This window comes from Physeter macrocephalus, chromosome 12 (assembly GCF_002837175.3).
Source record: "Physeter macrocephalus isolate SW-GA chromosome 12, ASM283717v5, whole genome shotgun sequence".
In the NCBI taxonomy this organism is placed as follows: Eukaryota; Metazoa; Chordata; class Mammalia; order Artiodactyla; family Physeteridae; genus Physeter; species Physeter macrocephalus.
In genome coordinates, this window is record NC_041225.1 from 58,290,374 (window position 1) to 58,304,204 (window position 13,831).

Genomic DNA, 13,831 nt, shown 5'->3' on the forward strand with positions numbered 1-13,831 from the left:
GGGAGGGAGACGCAAGAGGGAAGAGATATGGGAACATATGTATATGTATAACTGATTCACTTTGTTGTAAAGCAGAAACTAACACACCATTGTAAAGCAATTATACTCCAATAAAGATGTTAAAAAAAAAAAAAAAAGAACACTTAGCCCAGCTTCCTTTATGTAAACCTGTTGGCAGGTAGTAAACAGCTATGTGGCACACCTGTATATGTGCCGAAATGGCTCGTGTTTTCAGGCACACCTCAAATTCCAGAAATTATAAATTCCATGCACTATAAAGCAAATGCCTATCAGGTATAGAATGTCTTCGCACAGAGTTCCATTAGCGAAGGGGAGTCAGGTTTTCTAATATCTAACTTAGTCTCTGCTGAGTACATTTTACTAAGAAGGGGTTGAAAAGTTTTAACAAGTTAAATAGTATGCTCAATATTTCTGTGGCCAAAAAAATTGTTTTGAAAACATTTCTGTACCTATATCCTGCTGACAGCCATTCCCTTTCCTAAAGAATTATTCTTTCTAAGATGGCATTATTTTCGTCTTTGATTAGAAATCCTCTCTCAACCATTAACTGCTTACTATGTGATTGCTAGGTAACAAGTTTGTGCTAAGTGCTTTACAAGCATTATACCTAAGTCTGTTTTGATACCCCAGCAATTATTTATATACTGGTTACTACTGAGCATCTTCTGAACATTTTCTGTATTAGGGGAATTTAGTACATCAGAGATCCAGTCTGCTCAAGCTAGAAGACCGAGTTTCTTTTCCTAACTTCCTTCAGTTTGTTTATATATATATATATATATATATATATATATATATTTATATATATAAATATATATAAATATATATATAAATATATAAATATATATATATATATAAATTTATTTATTTATTTATTTTTGGCTGTGTTGGGTCTTTGTTGCTGCACGTGGGCTTTCTCTATTTGCCAAGAGCGGGGGATACTCTTAATTGCAGTGCGTGGGCTTCTGATTGCAGTGGCTTCTCTTGCTGGGGAGCACGGGCTCTAGGTGTGCGGGCTTCAGTAGTTGTGGCTCTCAGGCTCTAGAGCAAGGCTCAGTAGTTGTGGTGCATGGGCTTAGCTGCTCCGCGGCATGTGGGATCTTCCCGGACCAGGGCTCAAACCCATGTCCCCTGCATTGGCAGGCGGATTCTAAACCATTGCGCCACCAGGGAAGTCCTGCAACTTCCTTCAGTTTGAACCAGACAGATGACCAAGGCTTTGTCAACCAAACACACATGAGAGCCTGATTCAGGAGAGAATGATATGAGGAAGAGAATGCTGGGCAGAATTTACTGGGGAAGATATATAGTTGTGATGGAGGGATATTTGTCTGTTTATTAGAGTTTCCACTGGAGTACCCTGAAGTATAATACAGCTGTTGGAATCTTAATTTCATTCCTCTCATTCTAAGTCTTTGTCCTCTGCAGATTCTTAGTGAGCTTCCTGTACCTGTTAATATTTGCTTTTGTAGGTATGGGGCATAAGATACCTGGACTAGGTGCCCTTGCAAAATTGTCAATAATAAATAACCAAACTTTCAAACATTACCTTCCAATTCTTGTTTTGGTATCTCATGTAAATCTTAGTAGAGAGAAGTATAGCAGATATATGCCCTTAGATGCCAAAATTAATTTAATCTATTCTCTTTCTCTTTAATTTTTGTAACTATTTACGACATATTGGTGTATCTATCTTACTGCCCCCAAGATTATAAGTAACTGAATGTATGATTGTGTGAAAATAAGTTTGTACCTTTCATGACTATTTATTGAGTACCTTTCATATGGTGGGTACACAATAAATGTTGAATAAACAGCTAAATGCTCTTACCCAAAACTGGTGATATAAAGCAAATTCTACGTATTAAGCTTTTGATGGCAAAGTAGCATGATATTTGTCATGAGGAGAAAATGTAACCTTAGAACATAATGGATTAAAGGTAACTTGAGGGACAGAGTAGAAAGGTTAGATGAAAAGAAGGAAGGATCATGCTAAGACAGAGGAAAAATAAAGAAAATTTTATTTATGATCTACAAATTTTTCTTTAGTTCTGGACAAAGGCAAAGAAATAATTTTCATAAACGATTAAAAAATAAACATTGTCATTTCAATCAATTCTGTGAAAACATGTAGTCATAAAATTAAGTAATAATTGGAATGTTGTCATTATGTTTATCAGACAGTGTGGGAAATGCAATACAAAGGATAAGTAATAAGTTGAGCTGTCAGCATGATAAAACATTATTAATGTCACATTTACACTGGACTCCTATTTATTGGGGTGATGGAAAGCTATCATGGTCTTCAGGCAATAGGCATAAATGACCCCAAATCACACAACTTCAAAGTTGGGGAAGGAGAATCTGATTTAAAAAACAAGAATGAGATGTATCATTTTGAGCAACTAAAATCACAATGTCTTAGGCTTGTTTGGGACAGTGCTCTCATTTAGTTACCCCTTTCCATACTGAACTTTTGCAGTGAAGTCAACTTCACTTTCTGTCAATGTATTACCAGTTCAATTTTCAGAGCCTGCATGTCTCCACACAATTCTGCCTACCCTAAGAAAAAATAAGAGTTCTTCAAATATGAAAAAAGAATTGGGTCAAAAAGCTTTTCTGTTAAAACTGCATTATTCTCCCACAGCAGGTGAAAGATCAGCAAGGTACTGTGAAGTGCAAATGTCAGTATATTGAAGATGCAGGATCAAATAATTTTAGAGGTCAAAGGGGCTTTATAAGCCATCTTCACCAATTTTCTACCCCCTTAGAAATCTTTTCAGCAGTATCTCTGGCAGATGGCCCTCTAGCTTCTGCTTAAATACACTGTAGTGGCGGGGACTCTATTTCCTCCTGAAGTATCCATTTATTTACCTAAAATAAGTATTGATTGTTTTGTATCCTACAGGCACACTGCTAGGAAGAGATATGCTAGATATTATATACTAGATTTTGCAGGGGCATGTCTTTAGAATATTCTTCCCATTTTACAGTGAGCTAAAATTCATCTCACTTTAATTCCTATTAATGGACACATTTATTTAATATTAGTAAATAATTAAAGTGTCTGTTGATCTTGAGCTTCATGATCCAAACAACTAAATTTAATTAATAAGTAGAGAGATTGATTCATATTCCATTTAATTATACTTTTTTGACAGAATAGTCTTCTTTATTAAAATATCAAGGTTTACTAACTTAAAGAAGACACATTTAGAAGAGGATATCTGTTCAGATGCATACTAAAAGAAAAAGCATCTAAGTACACTTTATCTTCTCATTCCTCACTGTTTTTAACAATATGCTCTAATTGCCAATCTTATTTCAAGAGGAGCATATTTCATTCTAGATTTTAACCAAAATATAACACTTTCTTAACTTTGTTTTTTTTTTTGCATTTTTAAAACTTTTTATTAGAGTATAGTTGATTTACAATGTTGTATGAGTTTCAGGTGTACAGCAAAGTGAATCAGTTATACATATACCCACTCTTTTTTAGATTCTTTTCCCATAGAGGTCATTACAGAGTATTAAGTAGAGTTCCCTGTGCTATATAGTAGGTCCTTATTAGTTATCTATTTTATATATAGTAGTGTGTATATGTCAATCCCAATCGCCCAGTTTATCCCTACCCCCTTTCCCCCCTGGTAACCATAGGTTTATTTTCTACATCTGTGACTCTATTTCTGTTTTGTAAATAAGTTCATTTGTACCATTTTTTTAGTTTCCACATATAAGCAATATCATATGATATTTGTCTTTCTCAGTCTGACATACTTCACTCAGTATGACAATCTCTAGGTCCATTCATGTTGCTGCAAATGGCATTATTTCGTTCTTTGAATTAAATATACATAATGGGATTTAAAGCCCACTTGGCTTTAATCTTTTTGAAAATTCTGCCACTGTCAAAAGTTTATAAAGAAGTTGTGGTCAATTCTATATGCACAATTGGATCATGTGGAGAGATTTAATAACTACTGAGACTCTCAGCACTACCCATTCCAATTTAATTGGATTTTGGTAGAACCTGGGCATTGATAGGTTTCTAATCTTTCCAGGGGATTCTAATACATAGCCAGATTTCAGAACCACTGTTTAAAGAAAAGCTTGAAATCACTTAATGAGTCCTCCTTATGTGATAATCAGATACAAGCCTTGCTTCCTTTTCCAAGTCCATTTTCTCATGCCTCTTTCCTCATATGTGTCAGTAGCATGAAAATGATAAGAAAGCAAACAACCAAATAAAAAATGGGTCAAACACTTGCACAGATACTTCACAAAGAAGGTATATGAATGAACAATAAACACCTGAGAGATGCTCAACATCATCAGTCATCAGGGACATGCAATTAAAACCACTAACACCCATTAGAATGGTTAAATTAAAAAAAAATAACATGATATTATCAAGTATGGGAGAGAATATGGGGCAACTTGAATGCTCACACATTGTTGATAGGATTGCAAAATGGCACAGCCAATTTGGGAAATTTAAAACAGTATATTATGTCACTTATGATTTAGCAATCCTGTTCTTGTGTAAGATCATATAAACAAAATAAAATGAAATGAAAACATGTGCATACAACTTATACATGAATATTTATAGCAGTATTATTAATCATAATCAAAATCTGGAAACAGTCCAAGTTGTCCATCAAATGGTGAATGGATAAACAAATTATCTTTTAACCATGCTATGAAATACCAGTCAGCAATAAAAAGAACAACACCATGGATGTAACTAAAAAACATTTTTGCTAAGTGAAAGAATTCAAAAACAAAAGACAGCTACCATATGATTCTCTTTATATGAACTTCTATAAAAGGCAAATAATGACAGAAAACAGATCAGTGGTTGCCTGGAGACAAGGGTAAGGGTTCACTTCAAATGGTCGTAAGAGAGCCTTTAAGGGTGGTGGAACAGTTCTGTATTTTTATCGTAATGGATGTTATACAACCTTATACAATTAGAAAATTTATCAAACTGTACTCCTAAAAGAGTGAATTTTGTTGTGTATAAATTATAGCCGATAACTATTAAAAAATAAGTCATAGAATTAGGCATTCTCATATGCTGTAGATGGAACGGTAAATTGGTACAACATTTTTGGGGGGCAACTATGACAATTAAAGTAAACATTTTCTTTGATATGTAGTTCCACACATATATTTATTCTATAGAAATCTTCACTTGTCCATAAAGATATAAATGGAAGATGGTTCACTGAAACATGGTTTTTAACATCAAATAATACTCAACAAGGGTTTGTTTAAATCAATTATAGTATATCCATACAATGGAAAATCATGCAGCTCTTATAAAATGTAACATATGTGCATGGAAATTTTCTAACATTTTAAAAATCAAAAGTATTAAGGCACAGAACAATGTGGATAGCATACTAATGTGTATATAAAAACCCTTACCTTTTACATGCATAAAATGTCTCAAAGGATACTAGGTCAAAGGGAAAATGACACCAAATTATACATAAACACACATGCATATTTACATATGATGAAACTCTAAAATATATCTTTAAATTTTTCTAATAGAAGGTAATTGTTTAAGGCAAAAAAAATATTATATGTGGCAGCATTTGTAGAATACTCAGAAGATACCTAAGGAGACCACATAGGGCAGGAGAGTGTTAAATAGAATTACACTCTTGTAAATTTCGTGTATTGTTTGAATGTAGCTTGTGTTAAGTTAAAGATACATTTTTTAATCAAATAAAATACAAAGAGGTATATCTCAAAACTCAACAGAGGAAATACAAATCAAACACTAGAAAAAATATTATTTATCAAAAAGAAAGAAAACTGAAGAATAAAGAATATATCAATTTTGGAACAAATATCAAACTTACAATAAATGGAAAAGGAATAAACACTTCAATTAAAAGGTCTTGATTCTCAAAGGAATATGATATAAAACAGACTGCTTTAAAATAAAGTGATGGGGAAATGTATACCTTGAGGACACGAAGCATAAGAAAGAAGAGGTGGGTATATTAACATCACACAAACTGTGCTGTACTTCATCACCAAAATTATTTCCAAAGATATATCTGTATGCACATAATAACAGAATTTCAAAATATAAAAACAAAACTGACAAATTTAAAGAAAACATAGACAAATCTACAAGGAACTTTAGAAATTTTAATACTACCTATTGATAACTGATAGGAATCATAAAAGTAAAGATATAGAATGCTTGATAACACTATTAAGAAATTGGCTTATTTGACTTTGATGGACTACTACATCTAACGATTATATAATATACATTATTTTCAAGTGCATATGAAACATTCACCAAGGTGGACAAAATTCTGGGTCATAAAAACTCAATAAACATCAAAGTATCAAAATAATACAAAGTATATTATCTGATCAGAGCAATATTAATTTAGAAGTCTGTAGAACAAAGAAATAATTAGCAAGAAAACACAAATTGCCAATATCTAGAATTTTAAAAATTGCACATCATTACAGAACCTTCATATATTAAAGGGGTAATAAAAAGTAAACAATTTAATGCCCCAAATTAGAAAAGGTAGATAAAATATTTGAAAGTACAATTTCAGGACTAAGGGTTTCTCTCTAAAGTAATACTTGTGAAAGTTTAATGTGTTCAGAAATCACTAGGGGGGATCATTATAAAACGCAGATTCTGATTCAAGGTTCTGGGGCAAAAATTGAGGTTGTGCATTTCTAACAGACTCCCAAGTGATGCTGCTGCTAAGAAAAAATATGTGTTGCTTAAGGAATACTCACTATGCTATTAAAATGCTTCAGTATACTGAATGGATTTACAATTATAGAGGACAGGTGTATTTTGATCTGGAATCCAGGGAAGGAGAGCCAAATATACGAGATGTTGACTTACGTGAGATATTTCATAGGGATTTGTGAATGGCTGCCAGGTTGGAGTGGACACCATGGTGCAGGGAGAATCTACACATACCTGGAGAGGTGCAAAAAAATACCTTTACTTCACAAACATCAAGGGCCTATGCCTCTTTTTATTTGTACCTTTTATTTATTGTGCCTATTATTTATTTGTGCCTTTTATAATGGACAGAAATTTTCATTTTAAAACTATCAAAAATTGTTAATTAAATATCACAGTAAAAAGAGCCCTTGATTTGCAGATAAAAACAAGTTTAAATATTTTTCTTGATATAATGATCTTTCTAGCCTAGATGGCTTAAACGAAGAATTTAATTAGACTGCTTGAAAAGGAAGATCACTAGTGTTCAAAAATAGTTAATCTTCAAAATTAAAAATAAGACACTTTTCTCATTTAACAGTTGGCTGCACAGTCAATACAAGGGTATTTTGCCTCCTATTAACACTGTATGTCTTCAAAGCTCAGCAAAAAATTTTAAAGTGTACATGCCAAATTATTTTCTCATTGACTTATATTTTAATTTCAGTAATACTTTCCATTCTGATTGATCTCAAATAAGCACTGACTTCTAATTTATGATTATATTGCTGAAAACAGACGTTTAGTAAGAAGAAAATAGCAGAAAAAACCCAGCAACTTATGTCATAGAAAAAAATAAGCTAGCTACTTGACTTTTGAACTATGCTAATTTCTTGGATAGTAGCTTTGGTTCAGAGCCTGGTCCCAGGTCTGCAGTTGCAGAAAATTACCTTTGTGAAGCAGACCCCAAATTGATCAGGATCTCATTTTTAAAGGAGATGGGTGTACAAGGCAGGATGTTAATACACAATGATGGCAGATGTTAATTCTACCTGACATATTTCACTCTTTTTATAATTTATAAATTTTTATTAAAAATAGTACATATTTAAGGCACACAATATGATAATTTGATATACTTGTAAATACTGAAATGATTACTACAGTCACACTAATTAACATGTCATCTTACCTAGTTACCATTTTTTCCATAATGAGTACATCTTTAATCTCGTAGCATACTTACAGTATTCAATATAGTACTATTAACTATAGTCATCAGGCCTATACATTAAAACACTAGACTTATTTATCCTAAGTAACTATAACTTTGTACCCTTTGACCAGCATTTCCCCCACCCTACCAGCTCTTGCTCTCTGCTTCTAAAAGTTCTATTTTTTTTTTTAGATTCCACATATAAGTGAAATTATACAATGTCTGTCTTTCCCTGTCTGGCTTATTTCATTAACATAATGTCCTCCAGATTCATTCATTGTTGCAAATGACAGGATTTTCTTCTTTCTCATGGCTGAAACATATTCCATTCTCTCTATATATATAGAATAGAATTTTATATGTATAGTATATATTCTATTTTAAATATTGTAATATATATTAGAATATACATATATACATACATATATATAATGTCTTCTCATCTTCTTTATCTATTCATCCATTGACAGACACTTGGGTTGGTTCTAGACCTTGGCATTGTGAATAACGCTGAGTGCAGATATCTCTTTGAGATCCTGATTTCATTTCCTTTGGGTATACACTCAGAAGTGGGATTGCTGGATCGTGTGGCAGTTCTATTTTTAATTTTTTTTTGTGGAACCTCCATACTTTTTTCCATAGTGACTACACCAGTTTACATTCCCACCAACAGTGAACAAGTGTTCCCTTTTCCCTACATCCTTGCCAACAATTGTTACTGCTTCTCTTTTGATAATAGTCATCCTAACAGGTGTGATGTCATAGTTCATTGTAGTTTTCATTTGCTTCTCCCTATGATTAGTGATGTTGAGCATCTTTTCATATATCTTATGGTCATTTGTATGTCTTCTTTTAAGAGGTGTCTTCTTTTAAGAGCTGTCTATGCAGGTCCTTTGCCCATTTCTTAAATCAGGTTATCTGTTTTCTTGCTATTGAGTTGTTTGAGTTCCTCTTATGTTTTGGATATTAAAGCCTTATCAGATATACGGTTTGCAAATATTTTCTCCCATTTTGTAGGTTGTCTCTTCACTCTGTTCACTGGTTTCTTTGCTATGCAGAATTTTTTTTAGTTTGATACAATCTCATTTGTCTGTTTTTGCTTTTATTGCCTATGCTTTGGAGGGTCACATCCAAAAAACTAATTGCCAAGACCAATGTCATGAAGCTTTCCCTCTGTTTTCTTCTAATAGTTTTATGGTTTCAGGTCTTACACTTAAATCTTTAATCCATTTTGAGTTGATTTTTGCATATGTGGTGAGATAAGGGTCCAATTTCATTATTCTGCGTAAGGAAAACTAATTTTCCCAACACCATTTATTAAAGAGACTGGCCTTTCCCATTGTGTGTTCTTGACAATTTTGTTAAAAATATATTGACCATAAACGTGTGTATTTACTTCTGGGCTCTCTATTCTTTTCTATTGGTCTATATATCTGTTTGTATGCTGGTATCATGATGTTTTGATTACTACAGTTTTGTATCATATTTAAAATCAGATAGTGTGATGCCTCCAACAGTGTTCTTTTTGCTCAAGATTATTCTGGCTATTCAAATCTTTTGTATTCCATATGAATTTTAGGATTTTTTTTTCTATTTCTGTGAAGTAGCCATTGGGAGTTTGATATGGATTGCGCTGAATCTGTAGATTGCTTTGGGCAGTATGGACATTTTAACAATATTAATTCTTCCAATCCATGAACAAGTGGTATAATTCTACTTATTTCTATTTCTCACATTAATGTTTTATGGTTTTCAGTGTATAGATCTTTCACCGATAAGAGTAAGCATTCTTGTCCTGTTCCTGAAATTAGAGAAAAAGCTTTCAGCTTTTCACCATTGAGTATGATGTTAGCTGTGGGCTAGTCATATATGGCCTTTGTTATATGTTGAGGTACATCCCTTCTAAACCTAATTTGATGAGAATTTTTATCATGATGTTGAATTTGCCAAACGCTTTTTCTGTATCTATTGAGATGACAGATGATCATATGATTTTTATCTTTAACTCTTAATCTGGTATACCAGATATATTGATTTGTGTGTGTTGACTCTTCCTTGTATCACAGGGATAGTACCCTTTTAATGTGCTGTTGAATTCAGTTTGCTAGTATTTTGTTGTACATTTTTACATCTATGTTCATCAGGGATATTGCCCTGTAGTTTTCTTTTTTGTAATGTCCTTGTCTGGCTTTGGTATCAGGATAATGCTACCCTCGTTAAAATGTATTTGGAAGTGTTTCCTCCTCTTCTATTTTTTGGAAGAGTTTGAGAAGGACTGATATTAATTCTTCTTTCAATGTTTGGTAGAATTCACCAGTGAAGCCATCTGGTCTTAGGCTTTTATTTGTTGGGAGTTTTTTGGTTTGTTTTTTAAAATTGTTATATTTTTATTATTTATTTTTTCCAGTTTTATTGAGATATAATTGACATAAAGCACTGTATGAGTTTCACATGCACAGCATAAAGGTTTGACTTACATATATTGTGAAATGATTGCCACAATAGTTTAGTTAACATCCATCTTACCATACAGTACAATAAAAATAAACAGAAAAAAAAGAAAAACAACTTCTCTACTTGTGATGACAACCCTTAGGATTTACTCTCTGAACAGCGTTCCTATATATCATACAGCAGTGGTACCTATAGCCATCATGTTGTACATCACATCCCTAGGACTTATGTATCTTATAACTGGAAGTTTGTACCTCTTGACTACCTTCATCAAATTCTCCCTCTCCCTAACTCCTGCCGCTAGTAACCACAAATCTAATCTCTTTTTCTATGAGTTTGGGGTGTTTTTGTTTTTGTTTTTTTTTAGATTCCACATATAAATGAGATCATATGGTATTTGTCTTTCTTTGTATGATTTATTTCACTTAGCATAATGCCTAAAGGCCCATCCATTTTGTCACAAATGGCAAGATTTCCTCATTTTTTATGGCTGAATAATATTCCATTGTGTGTGTTTGTGTGTGTGTGTGTATATGTATATATGGCACAACTTCTTTATCTGTTAATCTGTCAGTGGACACTCAGGTTGTTACTATACCTTGGCTATTGTAAATAATGGTGCTATGAACATGGGGGTGCAGATAGCTTATCGAGTTAGTGTTTTTATTTTATTTGGATATATTCTCAGAAGTGAAATTGCTTGATCATATGGTAGTTCTATGTTTAACTTTTGGAGGGTCCTCCATTCTGTTTTCCAGGGTGGCTGCACCAATTTACAATCCCACCAACGGTGCACAAGGGTTCTCTTACATCCACAGTTGCATATGTTATCTCTTACATTTTTGATGATGGCCATTCTAACAGACATGAAGTGATATCTCATTGTGGTTTTGATATGCATTTTTCTAATGCTCAAGTAGATGTTGAGCATCTATTTATGTACCTGTTGACTACTGTTGAGGTTTTTGGTTACTGATTCAATCTCTTTACTTGATATTGGTCTGTTCAGATTTTCTAATTCTTCATAATTAAATCTTGGTAGCTTGTGTGGTTCTAGAAACTTACCCATTTCTTCCTGATTATTCAATTTGTTGGCATATAAATGTGCATATTAGTCTCTTATGATCCTTTGTATTTCTGTGGCATCAATTGTGATATCCCCTTCTCATTTCTGATTTCATTTCTTTTGAGTCTTCTCTCTTTTTTCTTAGTCAAGCTAAAGGTTTGTCAACTTGATCTTTTCAAAAAGCCAATTCTTAGTTTTAATGATCTTTTCTATTGTTTTTCTAGTGTCTATTTTATTTATTTCTGCTCTAATCTTTATTATTTACTTCCTTCTGCTAACTTTAGGTTTACTGGGACAGGCTGGACCTTGGGTCTACTGAAGCCTGGTGCTATAGGGACTGGTCTGGCGCTGGTGTGGGCCTGGAGCCTAGAGCCATGAGCCAGTCCGGCAACTGGCGTGGGCTTGGAGCCTGGGACCGAGGCTGCTGGCCTGGAGTCTGAGTCTGTGAGTTCTGGCCTGGTGCCCCAGGTTTGGGTCTGGAGCACGGGTTCATGGGTGCCAGTGCGGTACCTGGATTCACAGGTGCCAGCTTGGATCCTGGGAAAAAGAGGACCAGTTTTGTGCTGGGGTGTACCCAGAGCCTGCGTTTGCAGGTGCTGGCCTGTAGGCTGGGGTCACAACTGCCAGTTTGGAGTGTGGGGTCAGTCAGGAGCCTGAGTTCATAGATGCCTGAGGCCACAGTGGCTGGCCTGGTACTGAGGTTCATAGTGAGGTCATGTGCTCAGTTCACTCTCCTTCCCCCACTGGGAAGTGTCTCTCTCTGAGGAGCTGGGCTGCCTAGGCTTGGAGGAGGGATGAGGTGGGTAATATAAAACTTCCTGTCTATAGTCATCAATGCATTGTTCTATAGTCATCAGTGCTCCACCCAGATGTATCATCTTTCACCTGGAATCTTTACCTCTTGTGAAGGTATTCTCATGGGTGGATGGTCATTCAAATTGATGTTTCTGTGAGGGCACAGGCACTAGAAACTTCTATCTCACCATCCTGCTGATGTCACTCCCTTTCTTCCTTCTCATATTTCACTGCCTTATGCGACGCATGACTTTCCTGCAATCATGATTTCTAAGAAGCTGAATTCAAAGCTTGAAGATTGTTTACTGGTTCAAATTAGGGCAGAGAGCACTGGGCTGAGGTTATGTTATTTAGGCCTTGGAAATGGGGATGTCCCTGTGTAGTAGTTAGAGAGCTTGTATTATCCTGATCCAGTATCTCTACCTATAGACTCTGCTAGATGAATGCTCAGAATACCCTAAGAAAACCTTGCAAAAACAAAATCATACACAAAAATGTTGACTTTCAAAACCTACTAAGTAATAAAACTGGTAAACTTTTTTTCCTATAATTTTGGAATAATTAAATTTGGGGTAATTTCCATTGAGCTATACTATGAAAGTATCCTTTAGTTTATAATTCTTATTTTCCCTCTACTTTCTGGAAGTTAATTGCTGAACTTCCCCTATCGTGTTTTTTTATGTTTCATCGCAAGGATATTTTGGCACACATTCAAAAATGAATAAAGCATAAAGCCTAAATGTTAAAAAAATAAGCTTTTGTAATGCATTAAGCACACACACACACATAAATATACATTGTGTATATATATATACGTATATATTTGTGCTACTCACACAAACATGTAAGCTGCCATTACCAATACTGAGACAATTTAAGCCATAAAGACAGGGTGTGATCCTAATCATCCAATGATTGAAGATTTAGGTCTAGGGAAACATCTGTTTACTGGAAATTGTTTAATCAATTAAAATAATGAAAAATAATAATGTTTTTTACTAACAGCTTTTGCACTTTTTGCAATTATGTGAATTAAAATGTTTTCAAATATCTGTAGACGTTCTCACAATTTTTCACTAAGAGCACCTTTTTCACCCACTGCAATTCTAAATAAAAAAATACATGCAGACTGTGCATTCAAATGGAGATTTTTCTCAAATGGACGTTGATCTATACTATTTAAAAATATAATGGAAATTTGCCCTACTTTTGCATATTGTGGCAATTACATGTTTAATCAATCACTACATACCAAATTATCTACTCCTCTAAATCCTGAGAATTCCTTTTTTCCCCTCCATTGCACTAATATAGGCAATATTAATGCAGTGGGGAAAAATTTTTTATAATGAAGAAAGGTTTTGAAAGCCAGCTCTTACAATTTTAATTTTTCTGATTACATGTGATATATACAAAAGAAAATATGTTACACATGTTAAACATAATCAGTCAACACACATTTACTGAGCAATTATTGATGCCAAACAGACAACTCAAACCAAATATATCCAACTAAATTCCTGGTCCTCCCGCACAAACTTGCTCCACTATAGCT

General features: G+C 33.9%; 1 long non-coding RNA gene across 2 annotated transcripts in view; it reads right to left on the bottom strand.

Annotated features, from left to right (window-relative positions):
- The window catches only part of LOC102975512 (uncharacterized), a 490,990-nt gene that overhangs the window by 16,741 nt on the left and 460,418 nt on the right, over positions 1–13,831 (bottom strand). For both annotated transcript variants that reach the window (XR_008618890.1, XR_002891078.2), the window contains exons 5-6: positions 6,923–7,000; positions 6,003–6,098 (exon numbers count right to left, since the gene is read on the bottom strand). This is a non-coding gene — a long non-coding RNA (uncharacterized lncRNA). The remainder of the gene's footprint in view (positions 1–6,002; positions 6,099–6,922; positions 7,001–13,831) is intronic.